Here is a 19,929-nt window from a genome sequence, read left to right as displayed (position 1 = left end):
TATTTTTTATAAACGATTTGAATTTACGAGACGGCAAAGTTAAAAATGTCTGTGGAATTTTATTATAGAAATGGATACCTTGCCCCAAGAAAGATTTATTGACTTTGCGGAGTCGGAAACTTGGCGTTATAAGCTTATCCTTACTTCTAGTGCATATACAATGATTATCAGTGATTTTATCAAAGTTATCAATGTTACTGTGAATATACATGATATTGTTGTAAATATATTGCGACGCAACAGTGAGTATTCCTACTCTGTTAAAAACATCCCGAAGAGAGTCTCTAGCTCCAAGATTATAAATAAACCGAATTGCTCTCTTTTGTAAAATATATATAGCGAAAAGAGAACAGGTCCGAGGATAGATCCCTGCGGTACCCCTCTTGTAATTGTACTGTTTCCAGATACGCATTTAGATCCATCCTCCCGAGTAACTTCTACAACCTGAGATCTATTGTTATGTCTATCTAGATAGCTATCGAACCACCTAATAGTATCTGCACTAAAACCGTAGTAGTGTAATTTAGACAGTAATAACGCCAAATTAATAGTATCGAAGGCACGTAAAAAATCGAGGAGCACTAGTATGGTACCTTCCCCAGCGTCTTGCGCTCTTAGAACATCGTCAACTACATTAGCTAGAGCGGTAGATGTACTTCTACCCTTTCTAAACCCAGACTGAACACAAGGAAGTATTTCATTAGCTTCTAAATAGTCTGTAAGTTGAAAACACACTATTTATTCTAGGACTTTTGATAATGAAGGCAAAATACTAATTGGTCGAAAATCGCTAATATTTATGGGGTTATCAATTTTTGGTTCACAATTGCATTTTTCCATAAATAAGGAAAAGTGGATGTCAGAATGGAAGTATTAACTATATTTACAATCGATTCAGAAATAAACGGTAAACCACTAGAAATCATATCCATTGAGATACCATCGGATCCTATAGCCTTTGATTTAATGCTCCGTAATGTTCTTAATACATTTATGTCGTCTACCTGATTTAAGGCAAAGCTACTAGAACAATATCTGTTACTGGTATAGAAATTAAGATCCGATAGTGTCACATCATTATTACCGGGTAAGTCAAGGAAAAAATGATTAAGTAAATTCAGATCCGATAGGTGATCAGGTAGAAAACAATCCCGTTTTTTCTTATAGTTAAAAATGTTTTTTAGATGCTTCCACATGTTTTTTGGCGGGTAGGAGTGAATTAAGGCACAGCACAAAATTTTGCTCTTGAACTTTTTATTTAAATTAAATATACATATACATATTTTATATACAGTGTTATGAAAAATTAATATATGTAGCTTTCATTTACCGTCAGCAAGTGTTTTCCTTTAATAAAGTTCACTCTAAACAATTACCACCAACTTAAACACTCAATATGGATTCTATCAAGCAATCACTGGCAGCCATGACAGAGTTGTTTAATAACAGGATGCAAGAGTTCCAGCACGATCTAAATAAAACCCTCTCCCGGATCTACAACTTCTTTGGCATCAGATTTTATTACATTTAAATCCTTTGTAATATCTGCTTTAAACACTCTTCAGTGCCAAGTAGAATTTCTTGGGAGAGAGCTTGACCGTCAGGAGATGCGGCATAGACGGAAGATGCTTCTTCTTCATGGTGTCCCAGAGGAGAAACGGAAGACACGTCGGCTCGCGTCACGGGTCTTGTAGCGGATCATCTCTGGCTTCCAAACTTTTCAAGTGCCAGCATTAAGCACTCATACCGCTTAGGCCAACGGTCAGATAAGAAACCCAGGCCTATTGTGGTAAAATTCACTGGAGTTAGCATCCGCGATAAAGTTTGGTTCGCAAAAACCAAATTTAAAGGCACGGGATTAACACAGTCGGAGTTCTTGACGAAAAGCAGGCACGATGTTTTCCTCGAAGCCAGAAAACGCTTTGGCATAAATAAGTGCTGGACGCGGGACGGTTTCATATACGTAATAGCGTTGGATGGTGCTCGTCATCGAGTTGAAAGCCTGTCGGACCTCAACAGCATACCCACTGCGTCTACTACGAAGTCGCCGGTTCAAACAAAGTCGCCGGTTCAAACAAAGTCTTGTGACTCCAAAGGTGTTGACAAGGTAATTGTTACACGTACTAAGAGACTGATAAAAAAGTAATTTCTAATGTTTACTGTCTCGACTTTACTATCTTAGTACCCACTTGTTAATTTTATTTATATCTAATAATTTCTCTTACGGTTACCTACTCTAATTATTTTATCATTGTGTATGTCAAACTGTCAAATGTCCGAAGTGTCAATGTCACAGACTAAAATATTCTGTCACAGAATGCAGGATTAATTTACATATTATGTACATAGATATTTAAATATGGACTTGGCATTGGGATCTTGGTGTTATGGATGTTTTTTATTTTTTATTTTATTGTCAGTGTTGTTATTGTTCTTTTATTTTTTAGTTATTTTGGATTTTCTTTTATTATTATTATTTGCTTTTTTATTATTTTTTTTTTGTTTAGGTTTTGGGTTACATGTATGATGCATGAATCCTGCTTTGTTAATTTTATATTGATTTTTGTTTTGAGTGTAATAAATGTGCTTTGTTTTCCTTACAGCTGGCGGATAAATGGACATTATACTAAATTTATTGTATATTTTTAGCAGTTATAGACTTTTTATAATATTGCAATATATATAATTACATATTTAAAATAATTTATATACATATTTATTATTATTTATACTTTACTTAAAGTTGTAGTTACAATGGCTTTTAATCTTTTTTTTCGTTATCCTCAAATGGTTCGAACAGTGACAGTAGTTTCCATAGTATACATTCCGTCAACGAGTCCCTTGACACTTATTTCTCTGATGTTGAAAAAAATATTAATATAGTTCATATTAATGCACAAAGTATTCCTGCACATTATCCAGACTTACTATCCTCTTTCCAGAATAAAAATCTTCATGCAATATTGATATCTGAGTCATGGCTTAAACCCTGTTTGCCGTCTACAACGTATTCACTCCCTGGTTTCCATCTGATCCGAAATGATCGTTTAGGGCGAACGGGCGGGGGTGTTGCCATATATCTCAGATCTCATATTGCATACTCGATCATTAGCTACTCTCAGTCTCACACCAATGGAGAGGCAGAACACCTTTTCATTGATGTTACACTATCACACACTAAACTTCTTTTAGGTGTTTATTATAGTCCGTCGTAGAATGTGGATTATTTTTTAAATTTTGAAAATCTGTTGGAGTCATTCGTACCCTCGTACAGTCATACGGTGGTCATGGATGACTTCAATACATGTCTGCTTAAAAATGATTGTCGGTCATCTCGTCTGACATCGCTTGTCAACGGGGTGAATATGACAATCTTGCCACTTTCTGCTACGCACTGTTTTCCTCATTCTGTTCCTTCTCTTCTTGATTTAATCATTGTGTCATCTATTGACCATGTTGAAAAACATGGTCAATGTGATGCGCATGCCTTTTCCTACCATGATTTTTATATCTATCCTATAAAATCAAACTCCCGAAGGCAAAATCAAGAATTCTTCTGCAACGCAATTTTGCTGGGATGGATTTAAAGCGTCTGCAAGCTAATGCTGCTGAGATTGATTGGTCAGTGGCGTTAAATGGAAATAATGTTAATGAACAGGTTGGTGTTTTCAATTCGCTTTTAACTAACCCTTATGATACACATGCACCTGTTCGGCGTATTCGTATAAAACATTTACCGGCACCATGGCTTACCTCAGATATAAAACGTCTCCAAGAAAAGAATAATTTAGCTAAAGCCAAATATAAATCTAATCCGTCTGACACAAATAAAGAATATTTATATATATAAAGTATCGAAATCGTTGCAACAGGCTGTGTAGAGACACACATCGACGGCATATTCACAGAGCTGTAGTTGAGGAGGGTGATACCTCTAAAGTTTGGAAATTTCTGAAATCTCTTGGGAGTTGGGAAAGCTCAGTCGGATACAAACTTTAATAATGTCGATCTTAATCAGCTCAATAATCATTTCGCGTCAGCAGTTGCTATCGATGGCACTGTCAAATCAAAAACAATAAATAATCTTTCTGCTTCATCCACTCCAGCATTCCCATCTTTTAGTTTTAGTCAATTAACGGAAGGTGATATTAAGAAGAATATTTTAGCTATAAATTCTGATGCTGTCGGCTCTGACTGCATTAGCCGTAAAATGATAATGATAATTCCTATCATTGATTACCTTATTCCTGTCATCACATGTATCCTTAATAATTCCATTAATACTGGTATTTATCCTTCCTTCTGGAAAGACGCTCAAATTGTCCCACTACCGAAAAAAGTTAATCCATCGTCCTATAGTGATTTCCGCCCTATATCCATACTTCCTTTTCTCTCAAAAGTCCTGGAGCGCCTTGTTTACCAACAACTTAATTTATTCCTAACCAAAAATAACCTATTTAACCCACTTCAGTCGGGATTCCGAACTTGTCATAGTACGGCTACTGCTTTAGTTAAGATCACCGATGACATCAGATTAGCTATGGATAACCAGGAAGTTACAGTTTTGACATTACTGGATTTCAGTAATGCCTTCAATACTGTTGATTTCGACATATTACTGGCTATTTTAAGTTCTCTTAATATATCTCCTACTGTAATTGACTGGTTTCGTTGTTATCTATGTGGTCGCAGACAAAGAATCCGAGTTCAGGACTCTTATTCTGATTGGTCAATTTTAAGTGCCGGTGTGCCTCAAGGCGGAGTGCTTTCACCTCTGCTATTTTCGATTTTTATTAATTCCATAACTCACAATATATCTTCTCTCTACCACCTGTATGCCGACGATTTTCAGATTTACTGTCACTCTAAGTTAATAGATTTACCACTGACAATACAGACAATTAACTCAGATTTAAAAAAAGATCTTAAGTTGGAGCAATTCATACGGTCTCAAAATAAATCCACTTAAGTGTCAATCTATTATTATTGGCAGTCCAATATTAATCTCACGAATAGATTTTTCTCTTTTATCCCCTATTTTATTTGACAATGCCATAATCCCCTACACTGATAAAATTAAAAATCTGGGTATAATATTCGATAAAACCCTTTCTTGGAATCCACAAATGAGTGAGGTAAGCAGAAAAATGTTTGTTGCTGTTGGTTCCCTACGTAGATTACTTAACCTTTTACCGATTCCCACCAAAATTGCGTTAGCACAATCTAACCTTTTACCAATTCTTGATTATGCAGATTGCTGTTATCTTGATCTTAGAAAAGATCAATTGAACAAACTTGAGCGCATTCAAAATCTTTGCATCAGGTTCATATTTGGGCTTCGCAAGTATGATCACATTTCCGATTTTCGCAAAAAGCTCGAGTGGCTCCCGATCCGCCTTCGCAGGAATCCACACATTCTCTCTCTTCTCTACTGTATAGTATTCAACCCCAATGCCCCTATTTATCTAAAACAGTCCTTCCAATTCCTTAGTGATTCCCATTTCCGCAGTCTTTGCTCCGAACAAAACCTTACTCTTAAAACTCCTTCCCATACTTCTTCCTTTTTTACTAAATCCTTCTCTGTCCAAGCAGTACGCTTGTGGAACTCCTTGCCCATAAATATAAGACGTGCACAATCCGTTGCTGCTTTTAAGAGGCTTCTAAAACACTATTATTTGTCATTGTAAATCGTTGTAATTTTATTTATGAAATATAATAATACTTTATATATATGTATGTATGTTATGTAGATATGTTATGTTTGTGTATATATGATTTACCTAAAAGGTGTACACCTCCGAACCCCTTTCTTAGAGTATTCAATGTCCTCTATCCAAAGGTTGTCTGGAAGAGATCGCTCTTTTAGCGATAAGACCGCCTTTTGTACCGTGTTTTCTATTTTGTTGTGTTACTTCTTGTATTTTTTTGTTTCGGTGTACAATAAAGTATATTTATCTTAAGTATATTACTTCGGCCTCTTTGTATTATTATTTATGAAGTGAGTAAAGTAAGCACTCTTCTCTCTGTGGATTGCCATTTCAACTTTTGTCTTTAATCAATTTACTTAGTGTGATGTTAAGAAGAACATCTTAGCAATTGATTCTGACGCCTTTGGATCGGATGGTATTAGTCGTAAAATGATCATTCCTATCCTGGATATTATTTCTCCAATTATCACTTCCATTTTTAACCTTTCCGTTAATACTGGTGAATATCCTGATTCCTGGAAGGACGCGCAAATTATACCACTTCCAAAAAAAGCAAATCCTTCTTCTTTTTCTGATTACCGTCCCATTTCTATCCTTCCCTTTCTCTCGAGAGTCCTTGAACGTCTCATCCATACTCAATTAAATTATTTCCTTTCCAAAAATATCCTTCTGAATCCTTTACAATCTGGTTTCCGACCTGGTCACAGTACGACTACTGCTTTGATCAAGGTTTCTGATGATATTAGGCTAGGAATGGATAATAAACAAGTTACGGTGCTGACATTACTAGATTTTAGTAATGCCTTCAACACCGTGGACTTTGATATCCTTCTTGCTATTCTCGGTTCTCTTAACATATCTCCACACGTATCAGAGGATACGATCACAGTATGATATACCGAAGGTTTTTGTAAAAGCACAGATTTGAGCTCAGAATCTCAGTTTACGAGTAAGGACATTGAATGTTATTTATTTTATCTCGATACTTCATCTCCATTTTATTAGCATATTTATTATAAAATGATAAGGCCACTTAATTTAAAAATTGGTTTCCTAAACCCGGGTTCCCTTGGAACTAATCACGAAGAGCTAATAGTCGCTGTAGAAAGGCATAATGTAGACATTCTAGGCCTTAATGAGACTCGGCTGAGAGCCGGTGAAGAGGGACGTGCGTCCAGTATACCAGGATACAGCTTACGTCATATACCGCGGCCACCAGAGTTGTGTATACGCGGTGGCGGGGTAGGTTTCTACGTCAGGAAAGGTCTAAATGTTCGTACCCTCAGCCACCCTCCCTCTCCGTCGGTTGAGCAGATGTGGATATGCTATAAAAGCAAAGGTAAGAATATTGTAATAGGAACCGCATAAAGGCCACCTTGGTTAAACGTACAAACTTTTTTTGATGCGTTGTACGAATCATTATCCTCTTTTTCATGGCGTGACCAATTTATCATTGTTGGAGATTTAAATATATTTTTTTTAGATAAGAATAATACAAACCATATATCACTTACTGACTTTTTAAACTATTCAAATTTAACGCAATACATTAGTGAGCCTACGCATTTCACAAATCATAGCGAAACTCTCCTAGATTTTTTCTGTACCGATGCAAGTGTTAGTCAGATCTGGGTTGATTATATCTGCACTCTAAGCAGTCACTCATTCATATCTTGTGAGGTTACTGTTAGTAAAGATAAATTTACGCAAAAACAAATTTTCTACAGGGACATAAAATCTATTAATCCAAATGAATTAGATACATGTCTTGCACTTATCAACTGGGACTGCATTGCTAAACTTCAAAGTATAGATGACATGGTGAGCGAATTTAATATAGAGATTCGACGGATTTATGATACTCTTGCACCTTTGAAATGTCTGCACGTTAAGCATCGTCATTATCCCTGGATTACATCTACTATTAAGCTTATGATGAGACTACGGGTTAAAGCACACCTAAGAGCTCGTAAAACGAACGTAGATGCCCACATTACTCATTATAAAGACTTAAAAAGCTTTGTACGCTTATCAATCAAAAATGAGAAAAAGGCTTATTTTTAAACTTATGTTAATAAAAATCTTAATAACGCAAAGATTCTATGGAAACACATCAAATTTAATGTATATGTATATGTAATATTCATAGAAAAAGTGACTGTATACTACCGGAACATTTGCGTGATCCAGATAAACTGAATACCTTTTTTATTACAGTTCCTGGTAGCCACAATGCAAGTCAATTAGAAATTGAATACTATCAACAAAATAAATTTAGTGATGCAAATTTAAGCTTAAAGGTAGTATCAGAGTCTGAGATCTTTAAACATATTAAAACTTTGACTACAAATGCCATTGGTGCAGATGGCATCTCTCTCGATATGATATTGCCCACTCTTCAATATACCTTAAAGTTGATAGCAAAAATAGTCAACACCTCTATTATACCCAAATCTCTGGCGTAGGGCGATTGTCAGACCTATACCTAAGGTCGATGCTCCTTTAGAGTTTAAGTATTTGCGTCCTATAAGCATTCTCCCGTGTCTGTCTAAGATTCTTGAAAAAGTAGTATGTAATCAACTCAGGGGCTATTTAGAATTCAACAATATTTTGCCAGACAAACAATCTGGGTTCAGAAAAAGAAGGGGAACTACGACTGCATTAGCAAACGTTGTAGATGATATCCTATCTGCTCGAGACAGGGGGGAGGGTACTATCCTGGTGCTTCTGGACTACTCTCGTTAAATATTCCGCCGCACACATGTCACACCATATTTAAACACTGCTAATATCTTAAAAATGAATTACCGTATGCAAGCACATTTCGCTACATTACTTTTTGGTGTTATAAAATATCAGATTCCACCTTACCTCTATCATAAGCTACAGTGGTTAAAAAATAACAATAGTGAGCATGTTACAAGAGCGTCATTGTTTAAGCTGAAAATGCCAATCCATAAACAGCGGCATTCCTAGGAAGTTTCAGGTACTGCGCCACCAGGTGCTGGAATAACCTGCCTCCTCCTATTCGTGACCTGAAATCGTTAGGAAATTTCCGCTATAAGTATAGATTATATTTATTAGATAAACAAAAAAAATTCTTAAACTAGACATAATTAAGCAATACCTATTGATCATTATCTTTTTGACGTTAATTTTATTCATTTAATTCAATCGCAGTTTTTTTTTTATTTATTTATTTTATCTATTTATATTTGTATTTATACACATGGCTATGTAAATTTATATACAAAATTAATTTATATGTCGTTGACAAAATTTAAATATAAATTATGTTAATATTCAAGTATACGTATATTGCAAAATTAAATTAATTATAATTTTACGACACGAACCCGTTTGGTTTGCGGTCCGATTGCAAAAGGCAAGAATCGCGTTATCGCCTGGTGATCCCATGACCTTGGCTTCCACGCTGAGCTGTATTGTTTTTTATGAGATGTCATCTTAACCGCTCCTATTTCGTAACTCCTTAGTTCTTCAATCCATATCTTTAAGATAAAGCGAAATAAATTAAGATATTGGGTTTTTATGTTAGCGTGTAATTAAATATATATGCAAATAAAACTGAATTTTACTATAATCACATATATTTTATATATCTTTGGTGTCATAAAAATACTTCTTACCTTATATTGTCTGTTCCAAATACTTAAAAACATAACTATAATTTATTGTCAAATCGCTGTATGTATTTTTCTGTGTTCGTTTGGATATTTTTAATTAAGCGAACAACATGCTTACAGCTAAGCGTCAGACGCTGCGGGCTGCGCGGGGCGACTGGGCGCGTGAACATTAAAAACACTTATAATATTATGTACAATTTTACGTATAATTAAGAAAGAGGTTGCGCTCTGCTCCCGCGCGTTCCGGCGCACTCTGCGTAGCAAGTGCGACAGATATACTCGTACCTATGAAATAATTATGTTTAATGCTGCCTTTATTATTATGTTAATTTTATATATTAGGTTGGGGAAAAAGTCTTTTCGCATATAGTATGTATGAACTTGTAATAAAATCTCTTTGGCTATGCCATTTGTATCTGGCTGGTTTTGGTATTATTAAAAAGTTTTAATTTTAAAGAAGGCACTTCCAAATTCAAATTAGGAATTTATGTGATTTTCATTTGTTTTTGTTGTTGTTAAAATGAGTGAATCTAAAGAAGAAATTCGATACATTTTAAAATTTTACTATAAAAAAGGTAAAAATGCAACTCAAGCCGCGAAAAAAATTGGTGATGTTTATGGACCTAATGCAGTATTTGTGAGAGTAGCGCAAGTTTGGTTTAAGCGTTTTCAAGCCGGAAATTTTGATATCAAATATGCATCTCGCTCTGGTCGCCCTGTTACGGACAAAATTGATGCCATTTTTGAAAAAGTGGAGCAAGTTCGGCATATTAGTAGTTACGATGTAGCTGAAGAACTGGCAATTGACCACAAAACGGTTTTGACTCATTTGAATAAAGCTGAGTACACAAAAAAGCTCGATATATGGGTGCCTCATGAACTCACTGAAAGAAACCTAATGAACCGTGTACTCAATTGTGATTCTTTATTACGACGTAATGAAACCGAACCATTTTTGAAGAAACTGATAACTGGTGATGAAAAGTGGATCACATAGTACGACAAGAACGTACGAAAAAGATCGTGGTCAAAGGCCGGTCAAGCTTCACAGACTGTGGCAAAACCCGGATTAACTCGCAACAAGGTAATGCTGGGTGTATGGTGGGATTGGAAGGGCATCATTCATTATGAGCTGTTACCGGCCGGCAGGACCATCGATTCAGAACTGTATTGCGAACAATTGATGAGATTGAAGCAAGAAATTGAGAGAAAGCGGCCAGAATTGATCAACAGAAGGGGTGTGGTTTTTCACCATGACAACGCTAGACCTCACACATTTTTAGCCACTCAACAAAAATTACGAGAGTTTGGCTGGGAGGTATTAATGCATCCGCCGTATAGTCCTGACCTTGCATCTTCAGATTTTCATCTGTTTCAGCCTCTGCAGAATTCCTTAGGCAGTGTCAGGTTAACATCACGAGAGGACTGCCAAAACCACTTGTCGCAGTTTTTCGATCAGAAGCCCCAAAATTTTTACAGCAATGGGATCATGTCACTACCAACAAGATGGCAAAAAGTTATGGAACAAAATGGCACCTACATACTTTAGTCAAATGTAAATAAACTATAAAAAAAACTTTTTGAATTTTCATATAAAATACGAAGAAACTTTTTCCCCAACCTATTATATGTCGGAGACGATCATGAATTCCTTAGCGTAACGAAGCGCGGCACGAATCCCGCGAGGCGGCAGCACTATCGTTACGTCACGACGCGACTAACTTCGTGCTACGACGGAGCTTACCCGGTGGAGGCGCTCATTGACGACTTACTTACGATTCCGCTTTCATGAAGACCAGTGCCTAGTGTGATACAGTGTGATACTGAATTCCAACTTAGTGTATTAAGTACTTTAAACGTAGACTAAACGTGTTCCTGTATTCGCGGTTTCCTCTTTACTCGATCACCCTAGTAATACGCCCCTATGATGTCTGACGATCGTACTGATGTCGCTGTCGATCCGACATCAGAAGTGGGATTCAATCGAGTAAATGAGAAACCACATGAAGATAACATTCAAACAAGTCAATGGCAGAAGATGCTCGAAATGCAAAATAAGCAAATGCACGCGCTGTAAAATACAAGTACTGAATACGCCGCGATCCAGCAACAACGTAACTCTGCCCGAGTTCAATCCTGACAAGCCAGAAGCGGATCCTCAATCGTGGTGTGTCAATGTAATCTCAAATGAATACTACATTACAAGGACTTGCGTTCACTACCGAGATTTCTTCACGCCATAACCTACAGAAAGAATTACAAGCGTACTCAAGTAAACGTACACAAAACGTAAACGACGCAGCAGACACTGCGAAGCGAGCCCGTATGTTAACGTTACCGCTCAAATGCAACGTATGCGGGAAACTCGGACACAAGCAAGTCGATGGTCCCTTCAGAGCGAAGGAAGTTTAGAAGCACCCCCTGCCTGTGACTACACAGGCCCGGTCAATGCAGCAGTCAACACCGAAAGGAGCCCTCATCTGCTTCAAGTGCGGACAATCGGGACACATCGCCTCGCGCTGCGGGAGCGACGCCCCTGCCGCTGCTTCCGTCACGTCAAGCGCCGTGCCCCGAGCTGAACGCTGAGTAGACCTGTGCATGGTCGAACCTCCCTCAGGATTACTAACACATAACGGTCAGTCAATAATATTTCACTTTGATTCAGGAGCCGAGTGCTCGTTAGTACAAAAAAGTTGTGCTAAGAATTTGTATAGTAAACGTTTAAACAATGTTGTTACGTTTTTAAGAGCACTGTACGAATGTTATGTAGCATAGTGATTAATCCAACAGAAATCTTATTTCATGCCTTGCCTAATGAGTATTTGCGTAGCGATATTATTATGATAGGTCGCGAGATTTTGTTTTCGGGATTTGTGGTTAACATAAGAACGATCGAGCTTACTCTGACAAAAAGTAACGTTATTAATTCGTTTGTTACAAAACATGCCCCGACCTGTAAAAATAACTTTGACGAGATAAATACTGACATTTCAAACGAACGTAAACAATCACTTGTCAACATTTTCCTACTACACGCGTTAACACTTATGAGCTAGAAATTCGCTTAATAGATCCGAGTAAAACAATTCAAAGACGACCGTATCGTTGTTTACCGGAGAAACGAAGAGTAATGCAAGAACGAGTAAATAAGTTATTAGTTGCCAAAATTATACGACCGAGTAATTCACCCTTTGCAAGCCCCGCTAATAGAGCTAACCGTGAGCTGAACAAAAATATCGTTCCGGATAGGTACCCTTTACCGTTAATTTCTGATCAGATTTCGCGACTTACCGGTGTAAATATCTTCACCAAATTAGATTGCGCTAGTGGTTTCCATTAAATACCGGTAAATAAAAAATCAATTGCACGAACCGCGTTTGTAACGCCTAATGGGTAGTATGAATTCTTAGCTATGCCTTTTGGTCTTCGTAACGCTATTTCAGTTGATCAGCGTGCTTTGATGATTGCGTTGGATGATTTAAGCTAAAGCTACATTGTAGTGTATGTTAATGACATTTTGATTATTTCGGAAACTGGTGAATAGGGCCTAGAGAGATTAAAAACAGTATTGGAGGTTTTATCTAAAGCAGGTTTCTCACTTAACTTCAAAAAATGTTCATTTTTAAAGACGCGAGTAAAGTTCCTAGGTTTTGAAGTAAAGGCAATTGAAATTCACAAGGTAAAAAAAAATCGAAGCTTATCGCGGTTGAATCGAGCGATAAGTCGTGGCAGGATGCATTAAGCGACGTACAGCTTGCGTTAAATGTACAGTCAATAGGGTGACGAAAAGCGAGTCCACTCGAATGCGTGTGATCGGAAAAATTACTTGGAACACTTTTGCATTGATGTGACAAATATTTAAATTCTTACGAAAATGTGAGAATTCATTAGACAGTAAATCTCCTAGTAATTGAAAATTATCATCAGTACTAAGAAAAGATATGTCGTCATCATCATCTCTTGCAGAATAAAATGACTCAGAGCTTGAATTCATAATGCGTATACAAAAAAATATAATATACTAAATAAAATATATATTTATATACTCAAACTCAAACTCAAATAACTTTATTCAATATAGAAGCATTACACTTTCTTATTGATGGTCAATTGAAACACTACCACCGGTTCGGAAAAGAAAATACCCTGACCTGAGAAGAACCGGCGAAAGAAACTCAGCGGGTTTTTTTTTTTTTTATTTGTCTCATATATTATTTAAACAATTTAATATGAGATGAAATAGCCAGGAGGCGATCGTTTCATTCCCAAGGTGTGCTATCGATCATAAACTCATTAATTGTATAGTAACCTTTTGCACACAAGCGTTCCTTAATAATTTTCTTAAATTTGGCAACAGAGGCATTTTGAACGCTTTCTGGGATCCTGTTGTAAAACCGTATACATTGCCCCACAAAAGAGTTACTGACTCTATGTAGCCGAGTAACAGGAGTAACAAGTTTGTGTTTGTTCCTTGTACCAATGCTATGAGTATCACATTTTCTCATGAAATCATTAATATTTTTTCGTACATACATAACATTGCAGAATATATATTGAGAAGCAACAGTCAATATCTTGATTTCTCTAAATTTATTCCTTAACGATTATTTAGCTCCTAGGTTATAGATTGCGCGAATAGCCCTCTTCGGTAGCACAAATATAGTATGGATAGCGGCTGCGTTGCCCCACAGCATAATACCGTACGACATTATACTGTGAAAGTAACTGAAATATACTAAGCGAGCCGTATCAACATCGGCACATAATCTAATTTTTTTGACCGCGAATGCCGCAGAACTCAGTCTACTCGCCAATCCGTTAATATGGGGGCCCCATTGCAACTTGGCATCAACAGTAAGGCCAAGAAACTCAACAGAATCAATTGGATCCATAGATTCCCCGTTAATGAGTACATCAGTACAGGCTTTTACATTATGTACATTTGGTGTACTAAATTTCACAATTTTTGTTTTATTATTATTAAGCCTAAGATTGTTTACGCTAAACCAATGTACTATATCAGCTATAGCATTGTTTACGTCGTCGTACTGTACCTGTTTTCTATTAATTTTAAAAACTAAGGAGGTATCATCAGCAAATAATACTATATCATGTTTGTTCCCAACAAGAAAGGGCAAGTCATTTATATATGTGAGAAACAGAAAAGGTCCAAGAATTGATCCCTGAGGGACCCCATACCAATGTCAACCCTCTGAATCCTATTGTTAAGATAAGAAGTCAGAAGGTCAAGCGCACATTCTCTAATTCCATAGTGATAAAGTTTCCTGACCAGAGTCTCATGTTGAACACAATCGAAGGCTTTGGATAAGTCACAGAAAACCCCTAAGGCATCCCGTGACTCCTCCCAGGCTTCATAGATATTCTTAATAAGCTCGATACCAGCGTCTGTTGTCGAGCGACCCCTCGTGAATCCAAATTGTTTACTATGAAGCAGATTATGTTTGTTAAAATGTTCTAATAATTGATTCAGAATTATTTTCTCAAATATTTTGCTCAGGGTAGGTAGAATCGAAATTGGCCTATAGTTATTGGGGTCTGAAGAACTGCCCGATTTAAATATTGGAATAACTTTACTATGTTTCATCAGGTCAGGAAATATACCACGTTGGACACAACTATTAAATATTGAAGCAAGAAAAGGTGCAATTACATAAATAATCGAATTTATCACCTTTAGAGAAATACCCCATAAATCAGCCGTTTTCTTGATGTCTAGTGACTTAAAGGCGCGTATTATGTCGTTGGGGTTTACAATGGTAAAATTAAAGTTAGATTTACAAGCTCTTACATTTTCTTTCATCAATGACTCGGCAACATCTGGAGAAGATATAAGTGACTTAGTTGTCAAAACTGGTATGTCAGCAAAAATTTTTCAAAAACTGTTGCAACTTCCTTTTGACTATTTACTACTTTATTATTATAATTCAGGCTCAATTCGGAGTTGCATCTGCCAATTCTACCAGTTTCACAATTAATAATTTTCCAAGTCATTTTTATCTTGTTATGTGCATTCTTAATTTTATTTATTATAGTTAAAGATTTTGCCAAAAAGCACACTTTTTTAAATAATTTAGAATAGTTACTTACATAATTGGCAAAAGTGGCACTATGATTGTACGTTCTTTCATTGTAAAGCTCATACATTCGTTGCCTACTTTTATGAATTCCAATAGTCGCCCAATCACTGAATTTTAAAAAGTTTTTTGTATTAACTGTTTTAGAAGTGAATATAGATTTAAAACTGTTTTTAATTAATTTAAATAGATTGTTATATAATACATTGGGATTATCACTGAATTGTATGTGAGGGAGATTAGCCATAATATTACTTCTAAACTTCTCAATACGACTTGAAGTACTTATTTTTTTAACATGAAAATTAAATAAGGCTTGTTGTCCACAATGATCTGAACTTAGGTTATTAATAATAATTTTGTTTTGTAGAATATAGGTAGCAAATATGTTATCAATGCAAGTTGCTGTGGAATCTGTTATTCTAGTTGGTTCTAAGAACAGATTTACCAGATTATATGAACTTAACAAAGATCTGAATCTAATACTTGTGGTTGAATTATGCAATAAATTTATATTAAAATCTCCACAAACATTAATTTCTTTATTAGATCCAGATAATTTAGATAGAACACTGTCCAATATATTTTCAAAAAATTCATATAATCCACTAGGGGGCCTGTATACGCATACAACAATGACACGCTCAAGCTCTGCACAGGCTATTTCTATAGTTTGCTCAATAGAAAGGCTCACAATATCTTTACGTTCTTTAAATTTTATATTTTTACACAGAAGTATTAAAGAGCCACCACGTATAGCTTTATTTCTACTGAACAGACTAGCAATCTGGTGCCCACTAAAGTTAAACATAACCTGATAATTTAGAAGCCAATGTTCAGTCAATGTTCATTAAACACAAAATATCAATGCCATTACAGGTCAAAAATAATTCAATTTCTAAGTCTTTCCCTAACATTCCTTGAATATTTTGGTGCACCAGATTTACATTTTTTTTGTTATTTACTTTCTTATTATTTTTATTGGCTTCTATAGTAACTATTTTTTTATAATTATAGTTAGAATTATTATCGTTGCCAGAGACTACCTCTATTGTCTTAGAACTTAATTTAAATTACTTGGAACATGTTCCAAAATATATGGTCTTAAATTGTTATTATTATACTGCTCAATAGAAGCAGTTGTCTGGTCAACCAAACCATTGGTTGATTTTTTAATAATAAAATGTGATAGCAAACTAGCTATCTGTCTCTTATAAAAATTAGATAGGTGACACCTATCACATGTCAATATACAAGAATTATAATTAATTATGTTATTAATGTCAATTAGTTTTATTTTATTACATATATCATTTTTTGTTACATAATAAGTATTTGACATGATATGTAACATATTATTTAATTTAAACAATATGTCCATACTTCCAACACCCAGAACACTGCGTTACTGGAAACATGTAAGGGTCGACTTTAAATCTGCACCCATAACCATTAACATAATCAGGCAAAGTTGACCCTTTGAAACATATTCGGATGGTCTCACTGTTTATCCATTTTCCTGAATAATTCATGCGTTTCAGTCTTCGAATTGATACAATTTCAGATTCGCTTACTAAATTGTCTTTAATTTCTTCTTCTTCAACATCTAAATCAATATTTCTGATAATTCCATAGGACAAATTCAACTCATTAGTAAATTGACATCTTAATCCAAGATCCATAAATTTTTTGCAATCTATTAACTTTTTTGCGCTATTTTTATCTTCAAAATGTATTAGTATCTTAAACGGACTTTTACATTGTATATTAGTAATATTAACGATATTTTATTTTTATATTTTACTCAGAATCTTACCAAACTATCCTTGAAGTATATCCTGTATAATAAAAAAAGAATCATCAAAATTGGTTGGCACAATTTTGAGTTATTCACCTATTTGTCGCGCAAATACATAATGCAAATTTAAGACTTAAACCATTTACATAGGGATACCATCATCGGAAAAGGATAAAATTAAAATGGGATCCCACGGGAAGCACTAACTTTCAAACAAAAAAAAAAAAACAAAATCGGTCTACCCACGGAAAAAATATGAGGTAACAAACATAAAAAAATACAGACGAATTGATAACCTCCTTCTTTTTGAAGTTGGTTGAAAAAGCAGAATTAAATTATACGACCTATATGGTATGAAGCAGAACGTAAATAAATATTCCAAAATATTTTAAACACTATATATTTATGCTAAGTCTTTATACATAAAGAATAAATTTTTGACTTCCGATGATAGAATAAAGGCCACTTGGGATATTATTGGAAGTGTTAGTGGAAAACCCAAAAAGGAAATTATACCAGTCAAATTGAACACAGTAGATACACAAATTCTGAATTAGAGATTGCAAATTTATTTGAAATATTTTTTGATAACATACCTAATATTTTTGAAATGGGTAGGCGCGATAGAGTACATACAAAAAATAGTCTCGTTTTTAAATAATATTTAATATTTAAATAAAACTAGTTATAACGGATTTGAATCACGTATATTAATCATTTTTGACATCCCGACGTTTCGAGCACTTTACAGCGTTCGTGGTTACGGGTAGACTAAGGTGGCATTTGTCTATTTGCAGAACAAAGGAAATATTATTTACAACTACCGCCAACGATTTCTCAATTGGTATCCTGAGTAACGTTCCGGTTGTACGCAGAAGGCACTCACTGTATGTTTAGGTCTTGCAGTCTGTTGGATTTGGGATTTTAAATTTTTAATAAGTGAATCCCAGGTGTTAGAAAGTCTCCAACCATCTTCTCTATTGAAGTTCGGATGTTTTTGAATTTCAATAGCCTCGCGTATCATTCTAGGAATGAATCTGTGTTCTTTAGCCAGGATCTGTGGTTTATCAAATTGAATAAAATGGTTAACTTTATCCAGAGCATGTTCACAGACTGCAGACTTTGAAGAACGCCTATTTTTGACATCTCCTATATGTTCCTTGACCCTGGTACCGATGCTTCTCTTTGTTTGGCCTATGTAAGATAAACCACACTCACATTCGAGTTTATATACTCCTGCAATTTGTAAAGGGATATTACTCTTGATAGGTCTCAAGAACTGGCTCACTTTCTTATGAGGCTTGTAAATGGTTTTAATCGAAGCTCTCTTCAAGATGTTGCCAATCCTGTCTGTAACTCCCTTCACATATGGTAGAAATGCAGGTTGTCGCTCAACTGTGGGTGGCTTGATGCGTCAAATCAAATCAAATCCGTTATAACTAGTTTTATTTAAATGTGTAATAATCGCGAAAATTTAAGACAACAATATTTAATATTTCATTCACTAGTTTAATAATAAATAAAATGTACCTGTGAGTTCAAATATCCACCGGCTTCAACTTTAAATAATTGTTCTAGCACTATTCTAAATAACGTATCCGAAAAATTTGCCACATAACTACCACTTAATTTTGCAACGAGTGTGATAAGAGAGTATAATGGATCAGCTCCAGAAATCAATTGAGTAGCTAGCTACCATGTTCACAACTCAAATGAATGAGTTCTAGAGGGGAGTTCGGGCATCCATTCCGTCATCTAATATAAATGCGCAATTTAGTGCATTCAGAACTTTTGTGATGATGGCACTGGAGAACTTGCAGGTGCAGCTTCAGATTCTCTCCAGGCAACAAGAGGACATGGAAGTTCGATCCAGAAGAAACATTCTGCTTGTTCACGATGTGCCCCAGGTCAACAATGAAGATCCAGCTGAGATTATGTGCAAGATATTAAATGTGCAGCTATCCTTGGCAGAAGTCACAGTCAGCAATATTAAGAGGTACCATCGCTTGGGTCGTTCAAATAATAGTGACAAGTATCATGCCATCTTCGTTAAATTCTTTGATCAGGGGCTCCGCAATAAGATATGGTACGGCAATTCCAAATAAAAGGGCAGCGGTATTACATTATCCGAATTTCTGACGAAGGGCGGGCACGAAACATATGTTGCGGCACGTAAACGGTTCGGGGTATCGCGCAGCTGGACGAAAGACGGCTGTGTTGTTGTGGTCGGTCCTAACGGTAAGCACCATCGTGTCGCCTCAGTGGGTGAAGGCAACGCTATTCCGGAGGTGGTTGGCAGCGTCAACAGTACAGGTCACGCCGTGACAGCCGAACGGGCATCCCTTACGCAGGTGGGAGTACGGAAGCAGACTTCAGCGGCTTCGATTACCCCGAAACCAAGTGTTAGGCCCAGAAAGCCCTACAGAAAATAGTTACATTTAACCTTTCACTTGTGTAATATTTGTTATAAGTCTCATATTGATTCACTTCCTAGCTATGTATGTTATAATAGTAATTAAAACATTCGTTTTCCTTTACTTTTTAAAAAATCAACACAACACAATTCAGGCTATTACGATCTGGAACAAACTTCCTTTAAATATTTGGGAGGCCAAAACCATACCTATTTAAAAAAAAAACTCTTAAAAAATCACTTTCTATCTCAATTGCCTTTACGCCAATGA

The 19,929-nt window shown here is 35.8% G+C and overlaps 2 pseudogenes; both read left to right on the top strand.

The window, feature by feature from the left end:
* The first annotated feature begins 1,396 nt into the window (after positions 1 to 1,396).
* Positions 1,397 to 11,931, top strand: LOC124542572 (annotated as a pseudogene).
* Positions 11,932 to 18,903: 6,972 nt separating this feature from the next.
* Positions 18,904 to 19,689, top strand: LOC124542394 (annotated as a pseudogene).
* The last annotated feature ends 240 nt before the right edge of the window (positions 19,690 to 19,929 follow it).

This window comes from Vanessa cardui, chromosome W, assembly GCF_905220365.1.
Source record: "Vanessa cardui chromosome W, ilVanCard2.1, whole genome shotgun sequence".
Taxonomy (NCBI): Eukaryota; Metazoa; Arthropoda; class Insecta; order Lepidoptera; family Nymphalidae; genus Vanessa; species Vanessa cardui.
The sequence above is the reverse complement of the archived record's forward strand: the minus strand, read 5'-3'. Positions and strand labels throughout refer to the sequence as shown.